This window comes from Tachysurus vachellii, chromosome 10 (genome assembly GCF_030014155.1).
Source record: "Tachysurus vachellii isolate PV-2020 chromosome 10, HZAU_Pvac_v1, whole genome shotgun sequence".
Lineage (NCBI taxonomy): Eukaryota > Metazoa > Chordata > Actinopteri > Siluriformes > Bagridae > Tachysurus > Tachysurus vachellii.
This window is the reverse complement of record NC_083469.1, coordinates 8298691-8307037: the sequence shown is the minus strand read 5'-3', so window position 1 is coordinate 8307037 and position 8347 is coordinate 8298691. Positions and strand designations below refer to the sequence as shown.

General features: G+C 38.3%; 1 protein-coding gene across 3 annotated transcripts in view; it reads left to right on the top strand.

Annotated features, from left to right (window-relative positions):
* Positions 1-1736: 1736 nt before the first annotated feature.
* The window catches only part of LOC132852134 (leucine-rich repeat and fibronectin type-III domain-containing protein 2), a 115912-nt gene continuing 109301 nt past the window's right edge, over positions 1737-8347 (top strand). For all 3 annotated transcript variants that reach the window (XM_060879187.1, XM_060879186.1, XM_060879189.1), the window contains exon 1: positions 1737-1846. The gene's annotated coding sequence lies outside the window, so the exon portion shown is untranslated. The remainder of the gene's footprint in view (positions 1847-8347) is intronic.

Sequence of the window (8347 nt, the reverse complement as noted above, 5' to 3'; positions counted from 1 at the left end):
CCTTGCTGTGTAAAAAAAAACAACGGTAGTTTAGTACCCTTTTTCCTTGAGGTTTCCTTGACCCACTAAAGTCTGTGATGACACCTTCAACACGAGACATCTAACCTTCTACAGTCATTTCAATACTGCACAATATTTTACAGTACTGCAGTTGACTGATTATTTGTCATAGAGGTTTACTTTAAATTCTCTACGGTCACAGAGAGCTAACTGCACATCTGTTCATACAGAAGCTTTACTGTTTAGCATTGAGAAAGCTGTTTCTTTTTTTGTTCATTTGTTTGGATTATAAACAATCACTCCATGGAGACTTTGTATTTTATTCAATATTGGGAATAATGTTAGGTGTACTATAAACTGTAGGATTTTTTTCTTTTGCACTTTTATTAGTTAAGCTTGTTTTTAGCCTCCAGTGTGTCCTATGGGTGTAGCATAATACAAAAAAGAACATTCTCAGCATGTTTCTCTGATTTTTCTGTTTTGCAAACTAATAAAAAATATACAGTATAGTATGTTAACCATGTGATGTTGAACAGTAGTGCCAATATTTATTGGAACCACCAAATTGTGTATTTCCTTTCAAACAACAATTCTATAAACATGAAATTATGCCACTAAGTTCCAACAAGTGAGGTTGTAAGTAAAAAAATATATAGATATTTCTGAAAAGTATGGTTTGTCATGTCCGCTGCTAATGTCTTAACACTACAGTAGTACAAATGGGAAGTAGAAGTTTATAAGATGACAACAAATTTGCATGATACATACAAGGAAACCTGTCATATACAAGATTATACAGAATGTTTTACATGCATATTACATGTTTTAAGCTTACATTTTCTTATTGCCAGTTTGGCTTCTTCAAATATTTCTTCTTTTCTAGAAATACATGTTTAAAATGTAGAACCAAATAGGTCATAGAAATAGAAATGACTGTTCAAGAAAAAATGCACAAAAAATGTCCAAAATAATCAACTTTGCAATCATATAACATGGAAAAAAAACCCATGTTACCAACCAGGTATCGACTATATTCAACATTCAAAAATCCTTTGAATGTCAGATGACACCTACACACCTACACACCTACGGATCTACAGGCATTAACACACCTACACATGCATATCTACAGCGCTATACACACATCCACACATTAACACGCCTACAGTTTTACGCATACAGTACTGGTTTATGGATGCAAAGCAAGACGAATTCTCACGAGATTAGGAGGCGGGGTTCGCACCCTGAGCATCATTCTTTTCTTAAAACATTTCCCTCCCTCGATTCTGGTTGACACACCTGTCTCACATGCCTGCTGTACCTCGCCTGTGCCATCTAGAGATTGCTTTAAGTTCTGCTTCCAGCGCGTAACACGCTTGTCTGTGCCGTGCGCCGCGCATCCAACTCGTCCCTTAACATTGAACCCTAGTTCTCAGACAGGACTTCCATCCTCAGCGCGGATTTCTTGTGAAAGCTGTGGCTTCGTGGCTCATTTCGACCATGCATTTGGAATTAAACGCGGAATATTTAGCCGTGAATGCACAGGGATATTTTGCTGCTTAATTCTGACAGTGAGGTCGATGGATTTTCAGTCCTAAGACTAAGCAGCTGAGTGCATTGTGCGGTAAAGAAGAGAGGGAGAGAGAGAGAGAGAGAGAGAGAGAGAGAGAGAGAGAGAGAGAGAGCAGAAGAAGGACGCAGGTTTTTTTCTTCTTTTTTTGCGCCTTTTACGCGTTGTCGGTTTCGGAGGATGAAATGGATGATGGTGCAGAAAGACAGAGTTTTAAAGGGCATCAGTGCGAATGAAGCTTAACCAAGCAGAATGGAAACGCTTCCACTTATCAAGGTAAGATCAGGAATTATAACAACGCAGTTTTGCCCTTTAGAAATAAAGATAGCCATGTGGAACGCATCTGGGATTTTGGATTAACGCCAGATCTCCGAGCAGATTTATAACCTATGTTTGTAACAAGAAAAGTTGATCAAATAATCTAAAAATAATACAGCATGCCTGTGTATTGTGTATTGGTACTTAAACATCATCAATGATGCATTGTACTTTGGAGATTTAAGTCTCCATCCTGACTGGATCTCACACAACGTCTCACTAGTGCGTTTTGTTTAATTATTATTATTTTCAAGTGCGTTAAAAAAGCCTCTATCAATTTTTCCAAGCTGATTCATTAACATTAGAAGCATGTGTTGCAGCACAGCACACTGTCATGCACAGGTTGAGCATCCATGAACATAATGTAGTCTAAACACATTCATCCAGAGGCAGATGGCTAGTTAAACTTATATGACTTGTTTTGATCTGCAGTTTGTAGAATTAGCAGTGATGACATGATGGTAAATATGGAGCTTCTTTCTGAAATATATTTATATAATAGCTCACCTTCTTAGTGGAATATTCAGTTGCAAAACTGTATGTGCATCTGATACATGCTGCACCATTTTATTTTAGGGAGTGGTGTGTGTGTGTGTGTGTGTGTGTGTGTGTGAGAGAGAGAGAGAGAGAGAGACTTTTACAGGGTGCTTTGTTTTTTTTTGTGTGTGTGTGTTTCTGTGTTTCTTTGTGTTTTTGTGTTTACCTATACAAATCTATTGAGGATAAGTTTTAGTTGGAAGAAAAGATACCAAGCTTGCATTAAATTTTCACTATAAATAGTGAAAAAATTCTTCTTCTCAGAAGAAAGCAAAGTAAACAAAACAAACATCATTTTTATGCTGCCTGGAAAAGCAGGGTGTATGAAGGTGAATAAAAAAAAAGGTATTATGTTTCAGCATTATGTACAGCCATAACACATTGCACAGTGCTTCCTCCTAGAATAATTCTTTACTATTTTTAGATTATACAAGCTTCTGAAATCTATATTTCTTCTCACTGCTGATAGTAGACAATCTGATATTTTTGACATGTCATTATGAGAGTTTTTTCTTTCTTTCTAAAAATACTCTTTATTAAACATATTAAACATATATATTATGTTACCTTGCAGTTATTGCATTTAGAGGAATAAAAGACCACTTAAAGGTTCTCTGTAGAGACCTACCACAGAGAGCTTCTCTATTTCCCCAACTTAAAATGTTCCATGTACACTTTTAGGAAGCTGAGTGTTCTGTCCATCCAAAGAACCATACAGGACCCTTTTAACACTAAGGCCAATTGTTCACATTACTGTAGATATACACTCTTGACAGAGGACAGCACATCTTTCATACCTGTAGTGTGTTTTTCCAGGATATGTGCATAGTGTAGCTTTAACGTTTCACTTATATATACTCATAGAATACTCATGTTATCATATAAAAGATGCACTGTATTGGAGAATGTTTGTGGACACCTAATCATCATAGCCATGTGCTTGTTGTACATCCAGTTTCAGATTCATGATCCCTAATCCATTTGCTGTTAAAAAATCGACATTCTTAGGGGAAGACGTTCCACTACATTTGTGAGCATGGTTTTGGGAATTTGCCCATTCAAACATGAACGCATTAGAGATGTCAGGTACTGTTGGTCAGTAATGTCTGTCACACAGTCAGTGTTCTAATTCATCCCAAATATGATCAGTTTGGTTGAGGCTCTGTGTAGGCCAAAAAAGTTCTCCTTCACCAAAGGTGGCAATCCATGTCTTTGTGAACAGGGATGCTCGCATGATGGAACAGGTTTGGGCTATAACCTTTAGTTCAAGTGAAGGAAAACCATAAATGCATTATAGACAATGGTATGCTTTTAACTTTGTGGCAACAGTTCGGAGAAATCCCACGTATGGATGTGAAGGTCAGACGTCCACAGGTTTTTGCCCATGTAGTGTACATATTACAGTTAAGAGGGTAGATGAAACAAGGAAAAGTACAATTTAGTAAATTAACTTCTAAAATTGTAAAAGCTATTTATTAGATTCCATGAAGTAAAGAAAAATACAATCTTAAAATATTACGTTTATTCAAAGGTGCTTTGGATAGTAGCTTTCTAAAGGTGTTTCACTGGCAACACTTTCTCAAAAAGAATCTTTTGAGCTTTTACTGAGCTCTGAATTAATGGTGTATCTATTTAGTCATGCTTTTGCCATATTTGTGCAAGGCCTTCAAGGATGTTGCTGTTATAACCTATTTTTAATGTGAGTCCTTTAAAGTATAGTAGTATGAATCATTCAGGAAGTACTACGAAATTAATGGAATGACGTTTAGTATTGATGGATGTAAGGGTGGGAGTTGAATGCTGTCAAACCATGAAGCAGTGTTTTGAATGTGGAAACAGTATAGATTGATGGAAGAACTATAAAGAAACACATTTTCAAGGACAATTAACTTAGATTTCTTTGTTTGTCCTTGAATGTATGTTTATGGCATACAGACTTATTCAGGGTCTTGCTCATAGGCCTAGAAGTGGGAGCTTGGTGGTGTTGGGATTTGAACTCACAACCTTCTGAGCAGTAGGCCACCACCTTAAACACTGGCCTACCACTTTAGTGCTTTAACCAAATACACATCAAAACATTTTTTTACCTCTGGCCAACATTGTTTGGACCCTAATGTTAAGAATACGCACTGAATACACACTGTCAGATACACACCTGAAGAACTGATAGTCTGATTTATGTATGTGGAATTGTAGAGCTGCCATGTCCTATAGGACCTGTTCCTTATTAAAAGTAGAAATTTTGCTTTTTTTCTTCCACTGGACCCAATTTACAGAGAATGTTAGTGAGAATTGTGGTATTTTTGAACAAAATGGGTCTGAAATAAAAATCTTAACACAAATATCAGTTTTTTTGATATCTTGTACTGGCAGAAATTAGAGATAGTGTAGTCTGAAATAGGGTTGTAGTGAAGATCAAGATCCAAGTTCAAATACATTTAGAAATAAATTTAAAGCATTGGTAGATGTCCTGACCCAGAGCCACTTAAGAATATTACCACTATGCAAGAAAAGGTTCACCGTTCAGTTATTGTCAAATTTTTACCAAAAACCTCTGGTCTACGGTGCAGTCTTTCACCTGTCAGAATCTGGAACAACTTCCTGCATCTTTGAGCAATGAGTAAAGATATTTAACTTTCATATTTAAACATCTAAGTTTGCCATTACATGTACAGAGCACATTCAATAACAGCAGTGGGAGATCACACAATGGGGGGTCTGCACATTTTTCTACATCTCTCTTTTCTCCTAATAGGAACTCCGCTCAAGTGTTGAAAGCTAATGAACGTTCAATAAATCTTTCCCTGTCGTCATGCCAAGGTCAGACAGAATGGAAGATACTATCAGTGTGAACTAAAGACGTAGTGTGACAGCTGAAGCAATGCTCCTGGTAAGGATTGGGGGTTGCTGGAGGGGGATCTTTAGGGGTTAATTGCACCATGTTTTTTGCTCTATGTGCATCTTTGCATCGATTATTGTTAATGGGTCTGATTGTCAGCCGGTATTACAAGTTTATCTCTTAAAACCTCTTGTATTGGACAAAAACTTGAATTGAATTGAAATTATGTAGTATTGCTCAATCATGCCAAGACAGATTTCAAAAATAATTCCTGCTCTTCTTTCATGTCCAGAGTTTTGCTGAGCAAGGAGTTAAACCCCATGTTAAACCCCTAAATTTGTGCAGATTCTAATAGGTTTTAATTCATTCATTCATTTTCTACCGCTTATCTGAACTACCTCGGCGTCATCGGGCATCAAGGCAGGATACACCCTGGACGGAGTGCCAACCCATCGCAGGGCACACACACACTCTCATTCACTCACGCACTCACACTCTACGGACAATTTTCCAGAGATGCCAATCAACCTACCATGCATGTCTTTGGACCGGGGGAGGAAACCGGAGTACCCGGAGAAAACCCCCGAGGCACGGGGAGAACATGCAAACTCCACACACACAAGGTGGAGGCGGGAATCGAACCCCCAACCCTGGAGGTGCGAGGCGAACGTGCTAACCACTAAGCCACCGTGCCCCCCCGTAGGTTTTAATTGATAATGGATAAGTTTAGGCTTCAGATAGCAAAGTAGACAGATTTATTCTTACTGGCTGGGTTGTATTATTGGATTAGATTTAGTGCACTCCACCCTTTGGATTTAGTATTTTTTTTCCATTTTCAGCACCCTGGGAGTTTTTTTGGGTGGTATTGTTTACCATATATTACTATACAAAGAACATAAAAATGGTGTTGCTCAAACTTTTTTGTATTTGGAAGAATCTTTCAGTTTAAAAACATCTACACGTAACTTTACTTAAGGTCCAGTGAGTGTGACTATTAAATAATCTCTGCTTCTGCTCTCTCTTCTTGTCCTGGGTCAGTTGATGATTTACTGATGAGTAGAATGTTGAGGATGAGTATAGGAATTCTTGACAATGGCAGAAAGTAACTGGAGCAATGACACCTCAGGGACAGCGAATGGAGCACCGTGTGCCTGGCAGCCACACACTGAATTAGATGCCTCTTTTGGGATGAAGGAAAATGGTTCTCAATCTCACATTGAAATATGAGAATCAGACCATTAGCATGTAATTTCTGCACAGCCACCCAGACGGATGAACCGCATTAGAGTTGTACTTAAGAATGAGATGCAGTCTCATTTTTTAAACATCCTTCCTGAAGATACCGCCACATTCATTGAAGAGGAGAAGCAGATTGTGGCTTCAGGCTCTCGTCTTACAGCGCTGTCAATCATAAGACGAATGAGAGACGATGACTTCCTTGTTCAGCGTGAGATGCTTGAATAATACATGCATTATATAAGTGTGCTCTTTTAAGTACAAGGCTTTAGCATGTTCTGGTCAATATATGCAAACAATATTCATGTATTCAATTTCTTAATGCATTTTACTTTGTTTGTTTTGTGAACACTAGTTTCAATCCCATGTGGTTGTATTCAGAATCTGGCGACCTACATTACAGTCTGCGTTGTTATAGAATTTGTTTAGACCATGGAGTCAATTAAAAAAGGCGGTCAGTACGAAATTTGATTTGTTATAAACTTAACATTATATCCTTCATAACATCTCTCAGATATTACATTTATGTATCATCAGTGTGTCTTATGGAGCAGAAAGTGATAGACTAGGCTTTTAATTAATGTTTCACACATATTTTGTTATGAGATATGCTTATTTTCTTGCAGGCAAATGAGATATAATATGTTCATGTTAAACAGCTTTTGGACTATGACTGTTTAGTGTAATGATCAAAAAAGCTCCATATCTAATCTTGTCCAAAAAATTCCTTTCTTGCTGCCCTCGCCTCTGGCTTGCTTGTTAGGGATCAAGATCTAGCTCTGGATTTCTGTAAAGTTGCATCGTGGCTGTGTATCTATTACTAAAATCTCTATATGAACATGAATTAAATTCTGCTCATGTACAACCCCTTAAACTCCTCTTACAGTTCTCATTTCTACTGCATATTATTCCTATTAATGTTAGAGTAGTTGCTGAATAATTCAAAAATAGTTACTGAGTAATGTTCTTCGGGATGAATAAGCTGGGAATTTAGTAAGGCTCGGAATCATCCCAAGGTTTCTCATATTGGCTTACTTTTTTTCCACAGCGAAAGCCTGAGACATTGAACTCGGCTATACAGACCACACAGGCTTATTTGTAATCGATTTAAACCCTATCCTTTCAGTGAGAACAGTGTGGGCTGCCATTCTAGAAATGCTTTATTAGTTAATTGCATCCAGCTGGCAGCAGATCCTTATGGAGTTTCACTGGCTTTGGGGTAGCCGAGTTTTCACGCGAGAAAAGTTCTCTGTTTTGTGCTGTATGGATTAAAGTGGTAACAGAATGAGATATTTGCTTACCACAGCTGTTTCACGGTATTCACTTGAGATTAGTCAGGCTTGAAAAATAAACATTCTGCATGCTTCAGTAGTGACACATGGTCAGCTGCATGGTTCATGGCTATAAGTATTGAGGTCCTGAGCCTGACCTGCTGGGAGTGGGAGTATATCTTGAAAGTCAGTCAAGTTCATTGCAGGTGCACAGCGCTCATGCATCAGCCTATGAAGTTTACAGTCTTATAGTAACTGCTTCACCTGAAATGGCCTGTTTCATTAGACCTGTTATAATCCTAATGTATTAAATGTAGGTATTTGATGAACTGTGTGCTTATTATTTTCCTATAGTTAATTGCAAATAATGGGGGGCACGGTGGCTTAGTGGTTAGCACGTTCGCCTCACACCTCCAGGGTTGGGGGTTCGATTCTCGCCTCCGCCTTGTGTGTGTGGAGTTTGCATGTTCTCCCCGTGCCTCGGGAGTTTCCTCCGGGTACTCCGGTTTCCTCCCCCGGTTCAAAGACATGCATGGTAGGTTGATTGGCATCTCTGGAAAATTGTCCATAGTGTGT